The sequence below is a fragment of the Heterocephalus glaber genome, unplaced genomic scaffold (genome assembly GCF_053883595.1).
Source record: "Heterocephalus glaber isolate CG9 unplaced genomic scaffold, H.glaber_assembly_v1.0 deba00001457, whole genome shotgun sequence".
In the NCBI taxonomy this organism is placed as follows: Eukaryota; Metazoa; Chordata; class Mammalia; order Rodentia; family Bathyergidae; genus Heterocephalus; species Heterocephalus glaber.
In genome coordinates, this window is record NW_028258305.1 from 34,881,190 (window position 1) to 34,904,450 (window position 23,261).

The 23,261-nt window shown below is 40.6% G+C and overlaps 1 long non-coding RNA gene across 1 annotated transcript in view; it reads left to right on the forward strand.

Annotated features, from left to right (window-relative positions):
• The first annotated feature begins 1,051 nt into the window (after window positions 1–1,051).
• Window positions 1,052–23,261, forward strand: part of LOC110347942 (uncharacterized) — a 98,673-nt gene continuing 76,463 nt past the window's right edge. The window contains exons 1-3 of the long non-coding RNA XR_002392871.2: window positions 1,052–1,271; window positions 6,474–6,770; window positions 7,477–7,577. This is a non-coding gene — a long non-coding RNA (uncharacterized LOC110347942). The remainder of the gene's footprint in view (window positions 1,272–6,473; window positions 6,771–7,476; window positions 7,578–23,261) is intronic.

Sequence of the window (23,261 nt, forward strand, 5' to 3'; positions counted from 1 at the left end):
TCTAAACCTCAGAACATGATGGTCCAGGTTGTAGCACCAAGGGATGACTTGTGTGGGCCTTTAGCCTCCATGATATCCTTTAGCCTCCATCCCAGAAGTCATCCCGAGTAAACATACAATCTAAATAAAAATAGGAGCCTGGTTAGACAGAAGTAGAATATTCAAGACAAACTCCTAAGCTCCCTTTCCCAGCTCAGTTATTGCGCTCAGGCCATATACAGAAATTTTGGTGCTAGTACATGTGCTTCTAATTCCAATCATGCCTCTAATTCCACCATGACTCAAACCTGGAGATTGCTCTGATTGCCCTGGGTGGAGCCTGAACGGCCTCATTTTTGCAGTGGTGCATATTACTGCTCAGGCCAGGGCCCGTGTAGGATGTGACACTCCTGAGCACACCATGACAGCTGTGTGCAGACCTGGAGGTGGCAGCAGAGAGTGTGACTATAACCACTTGCCGTGGCTTGCAGTCCACCCCAGGAGCACCGTAGACTTGATATGGAATTAACTCTTCAGGCAGCAGCCCTCGAAGGCCTTCCCACAACCAGGCAGGACACGAATGATTCCATCTCTGATCCTGTGCCTTCAATGGAACACTGGTCTCCAGGCTGAATGTCCCTCCCTTCTGATCCTTGACATAATCATGTGCAATTCTATATATTAGAAAAACAACAGTTTGAAGTTTCCCACAAACCCTGAACCAGAGGCCTATTGTGATTTTCTTTAAATGTTTGCAAACTGTTTTATACTCTTCTTGTCAAGTGATGAAGTATGTCCCTGCCATTTGACCCTAGGTAGGCTTCTCTGCTGCCTGATGAACAGAACATAGCAGAAGTGATAATCCCTGACTTCCAAGTGAAATTAGAAAAAGTATACAGCTTCAGCCAGCTTGAGGATGACTGTTCTAGAAAACATCAGCTGCCATTTAACAATCTAGATACTCTGGGGAGATTCATGGAGTGACTAAATAAATACTTTAGGACCCTCAAGTGTTCTTGCCCCCAGCATCTTGAGTCTTGCCAGCTCAGGTGCCAGAAGTTTTCGAGATGAGCCCAACCTCAGCTACCACCTGACTGCATCCTTGTTGAGAGATCTCAGCAGAACTCAGCCAAGCAGCTTCCTATCCTACTGAATCTGAGGCAAGAAATGCTAGTTGATACCTCTGTATTTTGGTAATTTGTTATGCAACATTCCATGACCAGAGCCTGAGACTAACAAGCAGTTCAAGAAACCCCAAGAGATTCTTGGAACCACTCTCCTGAGGATAGGAGGTGAGTAAAAGATCCTGCAGCTCCAGAAGCTAGAGGCCTCTCTGCTGCTGAGGCAGAGCCTTACCATAGTGAAATCGGCAACAGAAAGTGATGACCATCTGCTCCCAATTGTCAGAGTAAGGATGGAAGCTTGGAGAACTAAGTAGCAAATGATGGATGCCATTCTGCCCTGGTGGCTGCAGAGAGGGGGCTAGCTGGGGAGGAGTAGGAACTGGACAAGCAGCAGGGTTGTTTGGTGTTTTTTCTTTCTTTCTCTTTTTTGTTGTTTTTTGTTTTTTGTTTGTTATAGGCCCTTAGCACTGAGCTATATCCCCAACCTTTCAGAATTTTTTTTTTCTTTAAATTTTGCAACAAGGTCTTGCTAAATTGCTAAATTACCTAGATTGGACTCAAAATTGTAATTCTCCTGCATCAGCCTCCCAGAGTACAGGATTACCAGTGTGCCAATGTGTCGTTTTTAAGTTATTAACTTTCAAGTTCAAACTTTCTTCTCTGCGTGGCTTTGTGTAGTTGGGCCAGCTGGGTCCCTTTGTGGCCCTCCAGGGGCCTCTAGAGGTCGCTTGAAAGGCTGGAGTAGGATGAAGAAGGCTCAGGAGGGATATCACCTGAGCAAAACCTGCTCACCCGGACAGGGCCCTGGCCTTCCCACAGCACCCACTGAATCTGCTTCCTAGGTTTGTTCCACAGAGAAAGCCAGCTCCTTTGTACCTCCCCTGAGCATTGCTTCCACCTGCCCAGGATTCCGCCTCTAAGTTCCCAAGTTGAGTGATTCCACCTGCATCCCTTTGTTCCCTTGGGGGCAGGGGGTGCTAGTTATTTCCTATATAGCTGTGATTTCTGTGACACCTCGGAGCCCTGTCTTTCCCTTCTCAGTTATCCAGTTAACAACTTCATACCTGTTACTGCACATAGGAGCCAACACTACGGCACTGGGTTTTTGCACAGCTTTATTTTATAATTAACCAGCTGGAAAGGAGGCTGAGAGTTAAAAAGGAGTTCAAATCTGTCTCCTTGATCAGGTGATAGCAGGTACTGTCTAGGAGGACAGCTGCTTGTGATTGGATGGCAATATGGAGTTGTTTTAGGGTTCATTTGAAAGACCTAAACTCATCATGAGTCTTCATTGGTCATATATTTCTTTGCCAGACAGTTCTCAAGTTTTGCACAGGGGATTTTGAGCTTTTCTTTTTTTGGTACCAGGGATCGAACTCTGGACCTTGCACTTGCAAGGCAGATGGCGGCACCACTGAGCTAAATCCTCAGCCAGATTTTGAGCTTTTGATGCCTTGCAAAGCCAGTTCCAAACCCTCTAGAGGCTTTTCCTGAAAGATAACTCAAGAACTTTGTTATTTAAGGAATTTATGTCCAGGTGTGTCCAGACCCTAGCTGACTTTGTGTTTACTTGCATTGTTACCTTTTTTTCCTGTTTTGTTTTGTTTTGTTTTGTTTTTTAACTTGCCACGGTTTCTGTCTCCTTCAAGGACCCTGGCTAACACAGAAGCGTTTCTTTCAGAGGTAATCTGTGATCCTAACAGAGTTTAGGGTAACTGAGGATTCAGACATTAAAGAAACTAAGTTCAAATTCCAAATGTAAGGACCAGAGACTGCATGTGAAATAGTAACCCTAAAGTTAGAAGGTTAAAATAAATCAAAATAAAGACAAAAGCAATCAAAACAAGAGTAGGGCAGGAACAAGATTATTGCTATGAATGTGATTATCCACCCACCTACCTGCTTCTTTCCCACCCCTAGCCCCTAGAATATATACATGTTCTCCCCTAGAATATATATATATTCCCTCCCCTAGCCTGCTGTGAATATATATATATATATATATATATATATATATTTTTTTTATATATCAGCAGAGTGAGGAAACTTGGGTTAAAAATAAATCCCAAGCAATGAGTTGTCTGGGTGTAGGATTGGTGGATTCTAAGAGCAACCTGTGAAGTGACTCCTAATACATGTTATCTAAGATCATAGAATCAGAGAGACGCGAAGAGACCCTTTCTTGCCATGTGGCTCTTTTTGGCCATCCACATCTACTCCAAAGACCAGAACCACCTTGAGACTATGGTTGTGAGAGCATTTTCTCAAAACACCCTCAGATGTACTGTCTGAACACGGCAGAGCAGAATGCCCATCAGCCTTCCCAATGCCAGTCTTGTCCATCAGGGACCCCAGAGACCTCCATGTGGTTGCCCCCATGACCTCCAACTCACCCTGCTCAGGAGTGGGTTCCATCTCTTTGTTACCCAGTTTTTCCCAGGCAGTAAGCACTGGATCCCTTCAGTGTAGCCTTCATAAACAGGAACCCGGTATGATCCTAGCATCTTCCCTTCTTGATTCTTCTGTTTTTAAACTGTTTGAATAATCTGTGTGACATTATCAGTGAACAAAATGACATCTTACTGCCTAGTTGGGGTGGGGGGGCGGGTAGGAGGTGGCCAAAGATAAATCTGGGAAAGAACTGTTATCTAAATGTCTCTCTTAGAGAGGACGTTGTGAGAGATCAAGGGAATGAGAATGGGCCTGGGGAGAAGGAACCTGAGGAGGGGATTCTGAAGATCTCCAGCTCTTATATGCAAGGAGAGTTTAAGGACACAGAGCTCTAAGGGCTGTTGGACTCATGTTGCCCACTTGTCCTGAAATCCAGAAACCTCCTGTCAGGAAACTCTGAGGAAGCCACAGACTGAACCATCCTTGGAACAAAGGAAGTTGTATGTGTTTGTGTTTGTGTTTGTATCTGCTTTTTTTCTGTCTTAAAGTGATATCCTTCTTAATTGTATTGTTTTATTTGTAATTTACTACCTACAAAGATGAACACATTAGCACACTGGGAGGAAAAGAAATACACTAAAAGCCCATCTTGGAATATTCACAATACTTCGGATTGTAGTAAAGTTATATTTCCAACCAGACCTGGTACCTGTTATACAAAAGTAAGGCAAAATGTAGACCCTGAGCCACTGCTTTTCCAATTCACTTCTCCTCCCTAGATTGGTTCTACCTGGATTAGACTCCTGCTTGCCACTGCTCTGAGCTCTACCCAGCAAATCTGTTTACTGACCCTGGTCTGTCCCCAGTCCTAGAGTTCAGCACTGAAAACCATCCTGCTTGACTCAATCCCTCCCTGATACCTCTTCTGGTTCCCATGAGTCTCCCATCCACTGCAGGGTCTGATGCTCTGTTATACCTGCCTCAGCTTGCTAATGAGTCTGGAAGGAAGTTCAGGAAATCTACTAGAATTTGAGTAAGATCTACCTACTCAACAGTCAAATTAATTTGCCAGATTCTGGAAGTAATGCTTTACACTTTACACACCACACAAGTGTGAGATTATTTTCTTTGGACACTGCCTTTGCTCATCTTTATTGGAAGCAGCCACTATATTTAGAGCAATACTTCTATCTCCATTTGGTTTCCCAGTGGCTTTTCAGTGTACTCTCATTCATGTTATGAGATTTCCAATGTATTAGCATGTATATATAGAAGCTACGACAGTGGACATGATAGCCCAGGCACACAATGTAAAGAATGGGAAGAGAAGATGTTCAGTATCTGTTTGGGGTGGGGGCATATAACAAATCTGTGATTAGCAAGACATTCAAAAGCCAGAACAGGAAGAAAAACTTCAGCAATTTTTCAAGGATACTTAAAATTATGTGGAACAGACTGAATTTTTGACAAACTTCACAAAACCTGAAAGTCACTTAGAAACTCCTTTTGAGATTTTTAACTTTAAACAAAACAGTTTCCTGACACAGAAAAAAAAAAAGGCTAACATAACTGTAAAACAAAAGATTAACAGGCTAAAATGTATTCTTTTGTCAGCATCTTTTTTTTTTTGTACAGGGGACCGAACTCAGGACCTTGAGCTTTCGAGGGCATTATGCCACTGCTAAATCCCTGGCTCCTGTCAGCATATTTTTTTTGAAAGTCACATAGAAAACATTGATGAAGATGTGAAATAATTATCAAAACAAGTTACTTGGTATTGACCATGCATTTGGGTGAAAGTACAAATGTTCCAACATATCTCAGCTTATGGTATTTGTTAGATTCTACTTTAATAATATCTTAGTTACTTTTTCATTGCTGGGACAAAATACCCCACACCCAAAGTTCAAAGAGAAAAAGGTTATTTTGGCTTACAGTTTGTAAAGGTTTCAGTCCACAGTTGGCTGCCTCCAAGGCAGGCTGGCATGGCAGAGGGGCATTGTCAAGGAGAAACAGTCTATGGAAAAGCAGGGCAGGCAGAAGGCAGCAAGCAGTGAGGGGCAGTAGCCGCAGCAGTACCTTCTTTCTGTCTCTTCATAATCTACCTAGGCTACCTGCCTTTTGGGTGGTACTACCCACACCCAGGGTGGGGCACCCTTAATCCTAGCATCACACACCCTAATCCAGCCACCTTCAGAACTCCCCACCTATGACAACATGAGGCTTTGTGGGGACATCTAGATACAAACCATAGCAAATACATTCTTGAAGTTACATTCTTGAAGAACTTCTATTTTTGTGAGGCACTTTAAAGAAAAGTTATAATGAGCTAGGCATGGTAGCATATGCCTGTAATCCCTGCTATCTGGAAGGCTGGGGCAGGAAGATCACAAGTTCAAGCCCAGCTTGGGAAACTTAGCAAGACCCTGTCTCAAATTTTAAAATGTTTTAAAATGTCTGTGGATGTACCTCAGTGTGAACCCTGGATTCAATCTCCAGTAGTACACACACACACACACACAAATATAAAAAAGAAAAGAATACAGAAGAATATCCCAATGATAAATGATTTCATAAATAAAAATATTTTATGGAAAAAGTGTTGCTGTATAGCCACTGAATTCGAAAGAGTGAAAGACATTCCTACAAAGAAATAAAAGGACGGATTTGAAGAAACTTTGATAGAATGGTCTGTCTCTATGGTGTTCATGTAATGTTTCACTGATTGGGAGATAATAGACTCAAACTGATGCTAACAGTGCACACTTTGTTACATAGAGGCCACTGATATGTTTAGTTTTAACAAAAACCTTTTCACAGTAGAACGTTGTAAGACAGTAATGAGATGAAGAGTCCTTTGGGACTACATCATAATCCATCTTCTACCAATCAACATTGATTTCCTTTCTTTCTCTGCTAGGGGCACTGTTCCCAAGAACACTCCCTAATTCAATTCCTGTGTGCTGATATCCATTTCAGAATCTGCTTTCCAAGCTGCAACGGTGGAAGAGTGGTTTAGAATGCAAATGCTGGTGTGGGATTGTGAAGATGCCACCAGCCTCCTGGCAGCGAGGACTCTGAACATCAGTATGAGGAATGCTGCTAGTACATAATACAGTACAACAGAGAAGGATGTGGTTGGGGTCCTGGTGATATACTGGATCACCTATTAACATTCCTTTGCTCATTTTGATGGTACATAGACAAACACAGCAGTCATCCTAAGAAGGGTGTGGACATCAGCGTCAGGAGTGAAGGTCTGGGTTATGCCAACAGGTAAGTAGTCATCTAAAGCAGAGATGATGGTTGCGAACGATGCAGTCTAGAAAGGGTAGTGGATGATGAGCAGACACTCAACAGTGGCTCCAACTGCAGTGGTCAGGGCTGTGATCTTGCCAACCTCCTACATATACATTTTCCCCCAGGAAAGAGGTCCAACAGGATCTTGGAAGAGCTCTCCTGAGCCCAGCATGGTGCCACACACCTGTTACCCCAGCACTCAGGAGGCTGAGGCAGGAGGAGCACCATGAGTTCAAGGCCAGTCTGGGCTACATATGAACTGCATAGTGAGACTCTGTCCCAACTCCCCGCCAAAGAGAGACCTTGTCCCCAAATTTAGATGAAGAAGTAGATATGAGTAGTGTAAATGGTAGACATAGTGAAACCTGTGATGTTTCATCCTGACCTCTTACTTTCTTAGCTATTGAGAGTTCCCAACTATCAGCCCCATCTAGAAATTATCCTAGGGTGGAGAAGTCTGCCTTGCTCAAAGTCGTTCCTCTCTCCTCAGGGGTAACTGAGATCCAGTAAGTGGTCAATGTATAGTACAAAGGCCCAGCCCTGTCACCTATTTCAGAATAACACAAAAGGGGTCATCACAGCCTTCTGGGACCCCAAAGGGTTGGCTTGGCCTTAGTTGCGACTGCATCACAGGCCAGCTTCCCCCTCTGTTCAATGCTCACTGCTCCCTTCCCTTCTGCAGTGTGGATCCTGAAGCCATTTCTTCACACTAATCTCCAGCCCACAGCATTTTCCCTGGGAAACCTATCTCAACTGGAATATTATTGGCATACCTGATGAAATGTGAGTACAAAATTTTGACTAGATAATAGGAATGTATCCGTGTTAAATTTCCTGATCTTTAACCATTATACCGTGTTTTTATAAAAGAATGTCCTTTTCCTTAAGAAGCATACACTGAAGTCAATGGGGGTAAAGGCATATAAGCTTTGCAATTTAATGATATTGATTCAGAAAAAAATTTACAAGGAGAGGTAGAGGATTGAAGAGAAAAATGCTAAAAATAGGGAAAATATAAATAACTAATAAATCTGAGTAAAAAGTATAAAGTAATTTATACTCTTCTGGTGACTTTTCTGTAAGTTTTAATTTATATCAGAATAGAAAGTAGTAAGTAAAAATGACCAGATCTCCTCTCATTCCCAGTAATCCTGATTCAATTGGTAGACAATCAACATCTGTATTTTTATTAGCTTCGCAGGGTTGATAATCATTAATATCAGGGGAAAAAAATCAACATTAAACAAGTGATTTCTTTACAATGCGGTGTGTGTTTTGAAACAGAAAGTATAGACTACTCAAGGAAAACAGAGCCTCTCACCTAGTTAATTGGATCAAGGAAGATGTCCTTGAAAAAGTGGCAGTTACACTGATACTCAAAGGAGCACTTAGACCAAGGAGTCTTAGGAGGAAGAAGGGAGTATCCCAAGCAAGAACAGGTTGTAGGAAACTCCCAAAGGAAGAAAGAATGAGCTTCTTGATGGAATTAAGGGTTGATGTGAGTGATTACTGGAGTGCAGACAGCAAGGGGGCACACGGCATGGGGTGAGTCTGAGAACCAGGAGACACATCAACATTTATCTAGAAGACAGCGCAAGGCCGCAGAGTGGTTTTATGCAGAGGAGGAAATTTATCAGGTTTATGTGTTCAAAACATCACTCTGGCTGCTAGGTAGAAAATGGAAGGCAAGAACAGGGGCGGGAAGCCCACTTAAAATGGCTGAAAATGGGGGGAATGAGATGTGGGTGGAATCCAGAGATATTTAGGGTGTAGAATCAATACTACCTGCTACTGATTGGCAATGGGAGATGGGCTAGGAAGAGGGGAGAGTGACTTTCAGGTTCTGGTTGGATAACTAGGCAAGGCAGGGAGCACCTAAGCTTCCTGTCAGTGAGGGCCTTCTTTCTCTCAGGTACTGACAGACATATTACTAACACTCAATAAATATTTGCTGACTAAGTGAATAAGTTAAGTAAATTAGTATGTTTAGAGGTTAAGATTATGTGTTTACTTTTGGAAAGTGAGAATTTCGAGTACCTGTGTGTCCTTTTTTGATATTCTTCTCTGGGGATTGCATAACCTTTCATTCAGTTCTGAAGGTGACCGGTGAAACAATAGCTCCTGCACCATTATTTTGGGACTATGATTCTCCCCAGCATTTAGAAGTTTGAAGTGCCCACGAGACCTTGTATAATCAATATCTCATCACTCTGCGCCTAATTTGACATTTAAATGACACAGTGACTGAATATTGACTTTTACCTAATAGGGAAAATGCCTGGCTTTAATAGTCATCCAAATATCTTTACTTGTTTTTACCACAATACTCATAATTGTCTTTTCAAACTTCTAATTATCGTTTTTGAGCATGAGTTTAACAAGATACGGGGATATCAAATTAGGACATTCTAATAAAAGTTAACTCTAAAAACACAGCACTCTTAAGCAGACAGAAAGGGCTAGGTAGATAATGAGTTTTTTAAAAAGAAAAAAACCCAGAGTAATGAGATCCTCTAAAATCCCAAGGATTTTTACTGCCATCCAGTGGTGGTGCTCTCAGGTGACTGTTACAGAGTCTAAACTCACTGTCTAGGTTTTCCCAGCAGAGTCCTGTGTACTATTCACTCAAGCTCAGTGACTAACATATAATGCAACTTACCATGAAATTTTATATTAGGGTTCCCTGCTTCTGAAAGGAGTAACTTCATTTCCCGCTCTGAAGATTATACATAGGCTTCCATAGTTGGCAAGTTTAATTAACAGTAACTTAATCTAGTCAGAATCTGGCCCATTAAAGCCACTGCCTCGAGCACACATTCTAACTTTGTTCTCCCTATCCCATATACATACCCTGATGGAGAGTAAATTAGTCCTACTAGACATTTAAAAGTTATTTTTTATCTTTCTTTTATAACCGTGGGCTCCTATAGTGACTGCTAGAGCAAGCTTATGGAAACAAAAAAGAGAATGGCCAAACCCCGACTCACTGATTTTAAACAAGCAAGAGTTTCCTCAACTCGCTGAAGAAAAAATATTGTTCTAACAAGATTTAGAATAAAAGAAAAGTAATCGGCCTGTGGATATTGCCTACGTTTTATAAAGTACACTTCTTGGCCATGACAAACGCCATCCTAATTAAGTAACACTCATAAAAGTGCTAATGTTTCCTACTTTATAATGCATACATAGAGATGTCTGTGTGCTAATGGTGGGGCTTGTTCACCAAGGTTTGACCTTTCAGTACCCCACGGCCAAGCCCACCCACCAGCTTGTCCATGGTCATCCTCTCTGGCAGGGACAGTTTACCACTGGATAGCTAATACAAGGTCAATCTAGGGGCCAGGGATTTAGTTCAGTGGTGCCACCACCTGCCTCACAAGCTCAAGGTCCAGAGTTTGATCCCTGGTTCCAAAAAAACAAAAAAAAATACAAGGTCAATCTATATTGTGTTTACTGGCATATACAACATGCCAGCTTCATAAGCGAAGTGGGAGAGGGAGCATAAAGTGATTTCCATCCTGTTCGTTTTACAGAAAGATTTTAAGTGATTCTGTAGATATAGTAAACTATACATAGGCATCCGGGTGGAAATCATTGGTTATGCAGCAATAGTCTACTTATCCCTGAAAAAACATAAAATCACATGATTAAAAAAAGTGATGGATCAGCATCTGTGATTCTTGGTACTGGGTAGTCTTCAAAACAAAAGAAATTTACCAGCAAATGAAACCCATATCCTATAGGGGCTACTGGATAGATAGCAATACAATCTTTAAATAAATACTGGAAATCAAAATTAAGTCACTACATGAAATACATTTGAGCAAATTTTTATAAAAATTAATACAAAACACCTACTAAAACAGAATGCATATGAGTGCTTTCCCATACAGCAGACCACAAAAGCCAACTTGGTACATGACACACTGTAAGACAGCATGACCCTCGCATAGCAATGCCTCCCTCAGCTCCTCCATGGACAACATCCACTTTCCTCTGCTTCTTAGTGTTGCAGTGCTCTGTCACTAAAAGAACTATCATTGCTATTGTCTTTTTGTTTTCTGCTCCTTCCTCCCTCATGCTCTATGGAGATTGTTGGACCTTTTCATCTTCAATATGGGTCCATTGGGAGGGAGAGAGGGGTAGAAGATGTATGCTGCCACAGCAGCTACAGTAACTGGTTTTCCTAGATGCAAGGGCACCATGTTTGTCTGTTTAGTGACTGAGTTGAATATTTCCTGCACAACGCCCTCTATAGTTATCTCATGGTTTTTCCTTTGTACCATGGTATGCACTTAGACATGTTTCTTTCGAAAGAAGTCAAGTTATAGTTTCCAGTAATTGGCTGAGTTGCCTCCTTAAAGAGGGGAATGGGCTGGGTTTGATGGTATACACCTGCAATCCCAAAACTTGGGAGGCCAAGACAGGAGATTGGCAGCCTGGCCTACATAGTGAGTTCAAGGCCACCTTGAATGACATAGTAAGACCCTATCTCAAAAATTTATTGACAGATATTAAAGAAAATCTAAATAAATTTTAAAGACTAGAAGGCTCACTATTGTAAAGACGTTTTTTCTCCATAAATTGACCTATACAATCAATGGGACTCTAATAAAAATTCCAACAAGGTTGTGTTTCTGTTTTTGAATTGACAAACTGATTCTAAAATATATATGCTATGGTTTGGAAATGTCCTCCAAAAGCCTGTCTGTTAGTGGCTGTCAGCCTGTGGTGCTATTAGGAGAGTGAAGCCTATGAAAGCCAGGCCATTGAAAGAAAGGCCTCAGAGAAGATTTTGGGCCCTCCACTCCTTCCTGGCTCCCTTTTTGCTTCCCGATGCCATGCAGCCTTTTCCACCATGAGCTCCTGCCATGATGTACTATGGTACCACTACCAGACCAAAGCAACAGGGCCAAATGACCATGGATAGAAACCTCTGAAACCATGAGCCAAAATAAGTCTTTCTCCCTTAAGTTGATTTATAACAGGTATTTGTTACAGCAAAGGAAAGCTGACTGCCACAGTCTACATACAACCAAAGAGGTTAGGAAAATGAACAGACAGCTATGATACGTGGGTAAAGCACTCACCAGCTGCTGTTATGCAGCTATTGGGTGTCCGTCTAAAACACTCAGCTTCCCAAACAGAGATCACAAATGACAACAGTGCCACTGGCCTTGTTAAGTCATTCTAAGGCAATGAACCAATTGTGTGATCATGGTCAGATGGATTAAGGAATCAGGCTAGGAAAGAGAAAACATTTCATATAGGCAAGTTAAAAGAATTGGAAGATCTTTGACACAGTTGGGACCTCAGAGTTTATTGCTGATGAAAAAAAAAAGTTGCAAGAGATAGACTTGTTCAAGATCTGGTAGCTGGCATGGAAGATGGGGAGGCAAGGACCCACACAGGTGCACTAAGATGCCAACTCCACTGCTCTTTCTTGAAGACTAAATGCATATTCCAGGGCATTAAAGGAATCAGCAAGTGAAGTGGCTATGTTCTTGTCGCTCCTTTTTCCATGTTAAATATAAGCCCCATACAGTTCCAATTGCTTCATCTTCTCCTTAGAGTTTCTACATTTCCAACCCCTAGCAGAATCATTTGTTCCTCTTTGTCCTATAACACAGGCTTCTAACTTCCATGAGATTACTTATTTCCTAGCCTTGTGGTAGGAGGGGTTCCTATCTGTCTTCTGAGGGGGCTACAGGGTCCAAGAGTACAAGTTATTTCTTTCCATATTCCCATAGTCCCTTAGGTACAATGCCTTGTGCAAAATAAGCATTTAACAAACGTTTATGGGATAAATGGAATTCCTCTTCAACACTAAAATCCTAGCAGTTAGTGCCTCACCAACTCTCCTGTGTGGGAAAGTTGTGTATAAACCATTTCCTCCTTTTCAACTACTTTCCTCTCAGCTTCCTCCCACCCTGTAAACCTGAGCGTGCTGGTGAGAATTCAATACCACCTGCTAGGAACTTCTTGTTCTTATAGGAAAAGGGCTGAAGTTGACCCAGCTGGGCATTGTCCCTACTATCCTTCTCCTTGCTGTTTCCTTATGAGCGTCGCATCTGTTTTAATTTTGCTGCTCGAGCCCCGCACATGGTGAAAGGAAAGGGCTATTTTCTCTTCCAGTGGCAGGACATTCCATCTGGGGCTTAGAAAAAACACAACATCCTGTTCTGCATGTGTCTTAGAAGAGTCTGGGATTTTTATAGCTTAGAATAACCTGCAAGGGACTATTAAAGACACAAGAGAAGGAACCAGGGGGGACAGTCCCTATGAAGAGGAAAAGTTTACTTATGGATAGTAGAAAAATTATTCACAAAAGAAGCTTGAGTCTAGAAATTAGTTGAAAAAAGATGGAATGGAAGCTTAGAAATATCCTACCCTGGTCCACAAGCTTCACATGATAAGATTCCCTTTTGCCTCACTTACCACTTTCCCTGACTCTCCTTCCGCTCCAGGCCCCTGGCTTTACTGGCCCTAAGATTCCCCAGACTTTCTCACCTCAGAGCGTCTGTACTTCCTCTAAGGGGGGGACACTCCTTCCTCAAGGTATTCACAATTATGCCTTTACTTTACTGAGCCCTTTGCTGAAATATAATCCCATTAGACATCTTCCACGATCTCACATAAATTAGCATCCCTCTGTTCCCCTCTATCTGCAGTTTTTAAAAACCTGATTTTGTCTTTGATACTGTTGTTCCTCTGTAACCCTTAATCATGATATGTCAACTTGAATGGATGCAGAAATGTCTAACAGAGCAGTAAAGCCCAGTTCTGGCTGTGTCTAGGGATGGTTGACATGCAGGCCAGCAAACTGAGCAAGGTAGATCTACTCTGGATGTGTGCCTATTTTGAAGACCCCCAGTCTTGAGTAGGTGCATCAGGTGCTGTCATAGCCTTTGAACATTACCCTTCAGATCTCCAATTTCTTCAGGCTCCCAACACAGACTCACACCACTGACTCTCCAGTGAGCTTCCAGCCTTTGACCCTGATGGTGATTCATCCTTGATCCCTCTTGTTCTGCAGCTTCTATCTTCCTGGCGGAGTAGTTACTGGATCCTCCAGCTCTCCAGTGCACAACCATTGTGATTTTTCCTGCCTCTGATCCTGTAAGCCTACCTAATCTCATGGCATATTTATATATTTTTTTTCTATTGATTTTGTTCCTCTAGAAACCTCCAACTAATACACCCTCTAATATAATAAGAGTTCCATGGGGGGAGGAGTGTTGTTTCTAGATCACCACTGCACCCTGGTACTTAGTGTATGGCCCAGCACAAGCAGTACTCAGTAAGCCTTTATTGAGAGGATGGATGGATGTGACAAGAGACTCACCTCTCTGCCTCACATCCTGCTTTGGTGACCAGGGACTCACTAGGGCTGACTGCCCAGGAGACTGATGGCAACTTGCTCCAAGGGTCTCTTCCTGAGAAATGCCTCTCTACCCTCTTGATTCTGTTGTAAACCAAGGAATGTGTTTTCTTTGTAAGCAATTCTATGTGAGATTATGAGAAATTCAGGCATAATGGGTTCAAGTATGGGCTAGGAACTCCATTGAAATTCTGTGTATTGTTAGTTGTGTGACCATACGCAAGATTCCTAACCTCTCCAAGGCACAGTTGACTCGCTCATAACCTGGGGATGGAGTATGCCTCATCACAGAAATTAAAGGGCAGGTCTGGCCCAGATCAAGGGATCAGTAAATAATACTTTAGTGTTTGAAAATGAAGATAAGAGATGATGAGAAAGGTCTGTTGGATGAAGATGTAGTGCAATGTGTCCTGCCAGGAGCATGGCCATCAGAACATCAGATCCAATGTTACAGGACTATGACTTGGGTAAGTGATTGCTCCCTTGTGCTGGTAAGTAAAATTTTATAGAAGGTCATGGATTTGACTAAGCCCCTACACTGGGCCCAACAGACCAAACCAATAGTTTCATCACAGTACGTGAGCTCTGGCTGGTTGCAGAAGGCCCTGTAGCCTATTAACTGACTAGATTATAAACAATGAACTAGCCAAAGTATAATTGACTGACAAGGCTGCAGCCAATTGGGTTGTTTTGAATGTTTCACTTCTGTTTTCCTATAAATGCTGCATTTTGTAGGCATTCTCAGATCCTGCTCCGGATCTTGGAGCTGCTCAATTTGCAAATTGCATTTGTTTTGCTCAAGTATACTAAACTTCATTAGTACAATTTTCCTTTTAGAAGTGAGAAGAGTCTTCATCTCTAAAGAAGGACAGATCTGCAGAGCCCCATGGAGGCTCATACACAAACCTAGCGTTTCCTATAAATATGCCAGGAGTAGAGGGGGATGGGAGCAGAGAGAAAATCATAAGAGCGAGGAGAGGAGTCAGCTTGCAGTGGTGAAAGCAGAAAGTCCGGCATGAAAAAGCACTGGTGGGCAGGTTGGCCTTGCAAAGCACTCTGCTGTTTGGTGGAGATGGGCCACTGAGGAACAGCACAAGCCAGGACACCAAGGTAAGTCCAGAGAAATGGCCATGGGCCTTGCATCTGGCTTTACACCGGCTCTGTTTTGGTGACTGTGGCTTTGTAACAGGCCTTGAAATCCAGAATTGACAAGTCAACAGCCAACATCATATTTTTCTTCCCTTTCCCCCAACCTCTCCTTTTTTCCCAGCATCAGAGTCATTTATTTACTTTATAAGTCCTTATAAAGTCAATTATCATAATACAGATTGATAGGCAGACTAACAAGCCACAAAACATATATAACACATAAGATAATTATACTGAATGAAAGTACAATAACTTATTTCTTTCTTTCCTCTTAATTTGCACATTTATTTATTAAACCAAAGGTGAGGTTTTATTAGAATTAGTGAAATGTTTCCAAAAATAGTTTCCCCTTCACCCACCCACTTTATTTTTTATTTTAATGTTATACATGTAGATATTAATAAAGAAAATATGAAACCATTCTTTTTACTCCTATAAAAAAAATTTCAAAATAAAATAATTCAAGAATAACAATGGTTACTATGCTGTGTAATATGAGCTTAAAAGAATGACCAAAATGCTACTCAGATTAACATTCTCTCTACAAAGTAATAAGATTCCCTCTACAAAGAAGAAACAAATAAAAGGAAACTTTCTTTTCAATGAACAAAAGAAATTAGTAACATAAATGAAACAAATTAGTATTTATTGCAAAATATTTTTGAAACAGCAGGATAGATAAGTTGGAGTTATCTTCTCCCTAATATGTATTTTTTCTCAAATAAGAGAAGCCATGTGACATTTAAGCTTGTGAGTCTGACATTTCATTTAACATATTCTCACATTTGCATCCATTTGCCTCTGAATGCCTCAAGTTTTTTCTTAGAGTAGTACTCTATTGTGTGTAAATAGCACATTTTCTTTATCCGTTTATCTGTTGATAGACGTATACACTGTTTCCAAGATTTAGTTATTATAAATCGTGCTGCTATAAACACAGATGTGCATGTTTCCCTGTAAAATGATAATTTTAACTCTTTTTAAAAGATATCCAGAAGGGGGATAGCTGGGTCAAATGGAATTTCTATTTTTAATTTTTCCACACTGATTTCTATAATGTTTCAGTTAACATTCCCACCAACAATGTAGGGGTTCCTTTTGCCTCACATCCTTGCCAGCATTGTTGTTATTTGATTTTTTGATGCTATCCATTCTTTCTGAGGTAAGATGATGATCTCAATGTAGGCTTAATTTGTATTTCTCTAGCAATGTTGAATATTTTTAAAATTATTGGCCATCAGTACTTGTTCTGAGAAGTGTCTATTTATTTCAGTTGCCCACTTTCTGACTGAGTCTTATGTAGGACAGTCTAACATTTTTGAGTTCTCTATATATTCTAGAATAATGTTTGTCCTCTGTCCGGTGAACACCTGGCAAAATTTTTTTCTCAGTCTGTAGATTGTCTCTTCCTTCTCAGTTGTTTCCTTTGCTGTGCAGAAGCTGTTTAATTTGATGTGATCCCATTTGTTGATTCTTGTGCCATTGGGGCTCTATTCAGAAAGTCCATGCCTACACTGTGTTTTAAGAGTTATTTTATCTTTCAGCAGGTTAAGTGTTTCTGTTTTAACATTTAGGTCTTTAATCCACTTTGATTTTAGTTTAGTATGTGGTGAGATATATGGGTCTAGAGTGTCTGTAGATATCCAGTTTTCCCAGCTCCGTTTATTAAAGTGGCTATCTCTCCTCCAGTGTGTCTTTTGCTTCTTTGTCAAAGATCAAATATGTAGCTGAATGTGCCTGGGATATATAAATTTCAGGATTGTTTTCTCTAGCTCTGTGAGAAATGCTGCTGGTATTTTGATTGGGACTGTGTTAAATTTGTATATTAGTTTTGGAATTATAGCCATTTTGATATTGGTTCTGCTTAACCAGGAACAGAGAATATCTTTACATTTTCTGATGTTCTCCTCAATTTCCTTTTTTAAAGTTATATAATTTTAATTGTAGACATCTTTCACTTGGTTAATTCTAAGTGTTGAATATTTCTTTATGTTATTGTGAATGGCATAATTTTCCTAATTTCTTTCTCAGGTTTTTTTTTTTTTTTGTACCAGGGATCGAACTCCGGTCCTTGTGCTTGCGCTGCAGGCAGCAAAAACACTGAACTAAATCCCTGGCCCCTCTCAGTTTGTTATTAGTGTATAGGAACACTACTAATTTTTGTGTGTTTATTTTGTATCCTGCTACATTGCTGAATTTGGTTATTAATTCCAAGAGTCTTTTTTGGTGGAAGTTTTTGGGTCTTATATATACAGGATTATGTCATTCACAAATAGTGATACTTTTTTTTTTTTAGAGCAGAAAAAATTTATTGGAAGAAAGAAAGCTTCTGCCTAAGAGAGACAGAAGGGGGACTGGAAAGTGGGTTGCCCTCCCACGCCACTTTTCAAAGATGTTTTATTCAGCAAAGCCATGTGGTGAGGTGGGTACAAAGTGGGACAAAACTGTAAGACCCAATGGAAATTTACAAGGTGGGCATGAGGTGGTACAAAACCATGAGCAACCAATAGGATTACAGGTACAGTCACCGAGGTAATATTGATTAAATGGGGGACCAAGTCAAGTAGCAAGTATACAAAGATTTTCAGTGAGAGTGGGGGTCTGGGATATTTCCTGGAGAGGCTAGGTTAAGACCTTGACCCCCCTATCCAGGTGTTTGATACCCTTTTAGAATATCAATCACTGCTATTTATCCCCAGGAGAAGCACAAGAGTGTGTAGTTTCTCTCCTTTTACAATTCTGCCCTTCAGTGAATGTGTGTTGACTGTCCTCCTTGTTGGTCCTCCTGGGCTGGCCCTGTCTAACTGCCTACAAAATATGTAATTAACTTACCTATCTGCAATTTTCCCCCCTCTGAGGAAGTACCCCTATCTGCTGTGAGGAGCAAAAGGTGAAGAACAATCTGACTACTTCTAGCTGAAGAGGGTCATGGTTGTGATTAGCCATCAGAGTTACTCTACAGGGTCTATCTAAAGGCCTTTGATAGGCGCCAGGCATTGTCCTCTTGGGTAGCCTTATGGCTTTAAGTCTGGAGAAGACAAAGCCAAAGAAACAGTTAAGAATACATGGACCAGGGCTAGGGATTTAGCTCAGAGCTTCTGCCACCTGCCTTGCAAGCACAAGGACCCAAGTTTGATCCCTGGTACCAAAAAAGAAATTCTTCCAAAGAGTACATGGACCAAATATTAATGTCAGCAGGACTGCTATGAATATAGCCAACAAGAGTTTCCTTTGGGAGGAACTAGTAACAGCCTCCCACAGAGGATAAGGAGAAAGTCCAGGGGACTTCAGAATCTATCATAGAAGTAATATAACAGTTAAGAGTTATTTACAAGGTCGATCTAGTGGAGCTGGTAAAAGAATTCTAGCACATTTGTCATTGGTTCCATTTGTATGACTGCTTGGAGTTTGGCAGCCTCTAGGCAAGAATAAACAAAACTTTTAAGAAATTAGAGCATGTATAATCTAAGCTTGAGTGCACTAGAATGGAAGGGCAGGTTGGGAAGAAAGTCACACTTAGAAATTGAAATAGTGATTGTAACCTGCTGGCTCTTAGAGATTCTACCATAATTTTTTCCTAATAATCCATAACTGTGGTGAGCTACTGGTGTAGCTAGAAACTGCCAGAATACTTATGTATCCATCTTAGTATGGAATAGTCTTTTAGTCAAACACCTCCATCTGATCACAAGACATTAAGTGACATAAAGAAAACTCTTATTTGTTAACCTTTAGTAGGATGCCATCTAAAGAGAACATACATATTGGCCTATAGATGTACCTTACAAGTTCATAATGTTTAGCCTCTAATTTTAGTGTGTGACATTGTTTCAACTGTTTGGCGACTGAGCATCCCTAAGTGTGGTGACACATATAACATACATCACATAAGTTTTTAAGAAAACTACTATTTGACTGGCTATCTCATGCTGGCTTGACATGTACCTCTTATCACAAGTAGCTGGAGTGCAAGAGAAAGGCAGACACCTGAGTCAAAAAAGATCATTACCATAAACAATATCCTAGGAGATTTGTACATTCAGAAGGCATGAATGTATATACCATGAAATAACAATGAGTATTAGTTACATGAAATCCTTTGTCCCTTAATTTTGTTTTGTACCAAGAACATTTTAAATAAAACCTTGTTTTCCCACAGAAAATGTAGACCATGAACAATGTATACATATCACACTAATATGTTTAGCAATGTATTTCCTACTCAGGCTGTGGAAATTATTGGGGTCCCCTTTGTGAACAAAGGCTGGAATAAATTTTTACAGGCAGCTTCTCCTTTACTTACCAAGGGGAGCCCTGTCCCATAGTTTTTTTAAGCCCAAGAGTCTTTATTACTTTAACAAATCTTTAGATGACCTATTAGAACCAGATCATAACAATTGACACATTATTTTTGACCAATGAAAGATTTCTGAGATATTATACATCTTCAAAAGTCCAAAATGCAAGGGCCGGGGATTTAGCTCAGTGGTTTTGCTGCCTGTTGCACAAGCACAAGGACCTGAGTTCGATCCCAGGTACCAAAAAAAAAAAAAAAATCCAAAATGCCAAAAGAAAAAAGCTCAAACATAACAGCTGTATGTGTTGTAACAAACTGAACAGACAGACACATAGATAACTTGTTTATAAACCAGAGTGCACTGAGATGTGTTTGGCCAAGTTGAATTATAATAACTTTTATAATTTTTAGGTTTCTAATTATAAAAAAGACTAGTCAGAACTTTGTAGGTCAATTAACAGAGATCTCTTGTAATAAGAATCAAAAGGAATAAAAGTCTATACCTGTGAAAGCAAAAACAGTTTTAAGATGGACCCTAAGCTGACAGTTTAGCTGACTGGAATACCCAGCTATACAGGCTTCTCATTGTTGCTTTGATAACCATAGTTGTTAGATAGCCACATGTAATTTTTCCCTCTAAAGGGACAGACCCTTAAAGGTAATTTTAACTATCTCTACGGGGGTCTGCTCAGGCCAGGTTTGGGTGTAGAAAGAGACTAGATGACACTCTTTGGAGCTAGGTATGAATTCTAAAAAGTGAGGGAAAAAGGCCTGCCAAAGCTCCAACCTGCTGTGTTGCAGATGTCTATCTATGACAGTTTTTTCCATCTTGAAAAAAAAAAAAAAAACAGGAAAAGAAGGTATCCCCATCTATCCCTCTTGTTCTGTGCCCCACCTAAGATGTCCCTTAGACTTTATCCCATCCAGTGCCAGTGCCGGCTGACTAGAGGTGCAAGGAAGTGGCCAGAGCAGGTTAGCTGTTCTTACCATTCTCTAATTTTGCCCAAGAGCTGAAAGATAAATCTGAACTGAAACTTTCACATTTATTTTTTGAGAGTTTCAGGATTAAACCTAGACCAGTTTTCTGTATGGCCCAGAGATAAGTGAAGCCCAACTTTACTCTGGAAGGATTCCAAGGAGGGGAAACTCACCATTCTGGAAGCTTTGTCTTGAAATCCAGCAACCACAAAAGAGGGAAGTACCTTGAATCAAACTGTGTTATCTCTCAGGGGCAGGACAGTGGAGATGGAACAGAAGAGTGTCTTTAAGTGTGGCACAAGAACTAAATCTTAACCATCTCAGGTGTAGAAGGACAATTAAGATCAGGAGCTTTTTCAGAGTGGATCTGTAATCCTTAGCAAAACATGTCTCCAGAGACAAAAGCTATGATTGACTCCAACTGAATTGCCAAGCAGAAAGTCAAACCAATAATCAACCCAAATGGCTGCTTTTTGGCTCTTGAAAGAGAATGAAAGTGTTGTAATTATATTGTTGAGGGCTTACCCTTTTAATTAATTACTCTGAATCTATAATATCTAATTTATGACTTAAATACCCTACAGGCTGTTGAGCAGCTCCCTGATATTGTAGAAACAGTCCCAAAGCCATGTCTCACCTTTTATTAACATACAAACTGAAACAGTGTCCTGTAGGTAGGCACCTAGAAGTGCTTCTTTGACCTTTTGGAATGTGGTCTGGGAATAAGGTCCCCAGGTGTCTGTCTGTTGGGTTTTTCTATAAGCTGATAGAGGGGTCATGCAATCTCACTATATCCTGCTATCTGAAGGCCACAGAAGCCTATAATTTTTAGGAATCTCCTTAGCTGTTTTAGAGTCTTGAGCTGTGGAAAGGAAAAAATTGGTTTAATTCTTTCTTCCCCCAGTCTTTGGGTTCTCTTAGATATAATAAGGCCTAAATATTTTACCTAAAGGCAAAGCTATGCCTTAAATCTAGAAAAATTAAAACCCCTTTCTGTTAGAAAATTCAGCAGAGCAGATGTCTTGGCTAGAAAACTTTTCTGAGGGGCCACATAACATTATACCACCTACATATTGCAAGACTGTGACTTGGGGAAAACTATAGTATTTTCTTTTATCAAATCAGGATCTAGGGATGTCCTCAACTTTTTCCTGATAGTTGACAATTTAAAATAATTGAAGGGCTTAGTTCTCATCTTTCTTAGATCTTCAAGAATACATGCCTGAAAATGTCTTCTATTTAATCGCCTATCTGATTGGCAGGCCAGTGGGGGTCTTGTGTAGGAACTGCTTGTGTTCCAGTAGGAACCAATTGTTCTCCTGGCTACCTGTCTTTTGAGCTTCCAAAATTAAGATAATATTTGTCTCTATATGTAGTAGCAGCTTATAATACTACTAGTCTCTCATAAGAAATAAATGTTTGATTTAAGAGTAACACTGCATCTTTTTAATCTAGTCCATAGGTTTGAGTAAATTCTCTAAAGACCTCAATGTACATATCAGGGTCATCTGAAAACTTTCTTAGGTCTCATTTGATCTGTCTTAGGTTACTGAGAAAAAAAGACATATGAACACAGGTAGTCCCATATTTGGCATTTACTTCTTGGAAGGGATATTGTCTTTGAGCAACCTGAACAACTTAGCTAAGGATGGATATAGGCACATGGAGATTGATTATAGCTGGCCTAGATATTCCACCCTCAGCACCTGGTGGTTAGGGTAAGGAGTAACCTAAGGCTTATAGGTACTGACTGCCTTAAGGGTGAGATGTCTCTCATTTTTCTATGGCCCACATTTACATTTGAACACAAGGAAGAATTACTTCTTAATGTAAAGAAAATCTCAACATAAGATGATTTTGGCCATTTTCTCTCTTTTACAGTATAATTCTCATTGTGAGACAGCATCATAGTACTTTCCTCTATGTACTTGGCTTTAGGAGGTAGGCACACCATGCGCAGGGCTAGAGAAATACTAAATTGCTCCTTAATACATTTCAAAGGAGTAAGAGATTCAGATATGGAGTTCCTAATCTGAAACAAGTGAAACAAATATGGCATCCCCTAAGTCTCTGCTTGATTCCTGTGCCCCCTAGGGTATCCCCAGGGCATACCCCAAGGTTTATATCACTCCAGGGTAGGTAGCTACTGTCTGGAGAGAACCAGAAAATAAAACCGGACTGGACTAGCTACACTTTACCAGCATGTGATCTTATCTTCCTCAGGGAACTCATATCTTCACTCTGGTAGGTACTCTTAAAGTGCAAGCTACAATTGACTTCAGCCATAACAATCATGTTTAGAGAAGGAAGCATTGCTAGCAAACCAAGAGATTTAAACCACTGCTATCCAGTTCCTTGAGAGAGAGAGAGGAAAATAGGTCAACAATCAAATTAGGGCACTTTTCCTGCAAAAGAGATCACCTCCAGAGATTTTTCAGAGATCCTTCCCTGGACCCTAGGGCAGAGAAAGCTCTGAGAAATTTCTGTTGTCTATCCAGTCAGTTAGGCAACTTTTATTAGCAAGACAAGCCTACACCTTTAAGATTCATTTTAAATTCACTAAGTATTTGAAACTCATAGGTCCTCCTAGCAGCCACAGTCTAGGTAGTAAAGGCACTCTTATCAACTTCCTTTGAATGCATGAGGAGAAAGGCTGACCAAA